Raw genomic sequence first — 1,051 nt, 5'->3', positions numbered from 1 at the left:
TCCGTTTTCAGGTTAGGTTTTCACAATCCTCGGTTGAGTCAGCTTTAAGAGTCATTCACTTCCTCCCTGGCTGAATCTTGGAGGATCTGGTTTCCACGGCACCTTTTCTGGAAGACTCTTGCCTCTCTAAACTGATATATTCCAATTCTCTTTCTAGTCTAACAGCCAACTTCTGGCTTCAGATAAGATCCTAGCTTTATTGATTCGACTCAGAGTTCTTCTGTGTTGCTCAGGCCATCCTCAAACTCAATACATCTGCCCCCAAGCCTTCCAAATGCAGGGATCTTGTGTGCACCTCCACACCCAATTCCATAGCTCCCCCCCCCCAGAAAATGTTTCTCTGTGGCCCCCTGGCTGTCCTAGAGCTTGTTCTGTAGACCATGCTGGCCTCAAACTCGGAGGTCTGCCTGCCCCTGTCTCCTGAGTGCTGGGATTAAAGGCGAGCACCACCATCCCTCGGCCCATAGCTCACTTTTTTTTTTTTTTTAAGTTTTTTCCAGACAGGGTTTCTCTGTGTAGCCCTGGCTGTCCTGGAACTCACTCAGCTAGACCAGGCTAGACCAGGCTAGCCTTGAACTCAGAAATTCGCCTGCCTCTGCCTCCCAAGTGCTGGGATTAAAGGTGTGCGCCACCACACCCAGCTCATCTCTGACTGGCGACGAAGGCAGGTGTCCCTCTTTTTCAGGGTGCAACTCTCCTTTCCTGGAAGAAATGCAGCAGTCTGAACCCACTTAGTGTCTGTTACGGGGCGAGCCAGAACCTTTAGCTGCTCTGGCTACAATCAGGAGCTCTGGAAGGGTTGTTTTGGCAGAAGGATGTGGACGACTAGGAAAGTTCCAGACATGGCCCGGTCTCTGGCGCCCTCTAGAGGACAGAGTTTCCTCTTTATTCTGTGCTCTGGCTCCCTTGTATTTTCTTTTCGTTTTTTCTCTTTCTCTTTCTTTTTTTCCTTTTCTTTTTCTTTTTCTTTTTCTTTTTCTTTTTCTTTTCTTTTCTTTCTTTTCTTTTCTTTTCTTTTTCATTTTCTTTTCTTTTCTTTTCTTTTTTTTTT

The sequence above is a fragment of the Mus caroli genome, chromosome 4, assembly GCF_900094665.2.
Source record: "Mus caroli chromosome 4, CAROLI_EIJ_v1.1, whole genome shotgun sequence".
Taxonomy (NCBI): Eukaryota; Metazoa; Chordata; class Mammalia; order Rodentia; family Muridae; genus Mus; species Mus caroli.
This window is presented reverse-complemented; position numbering follows the sequence as displayed.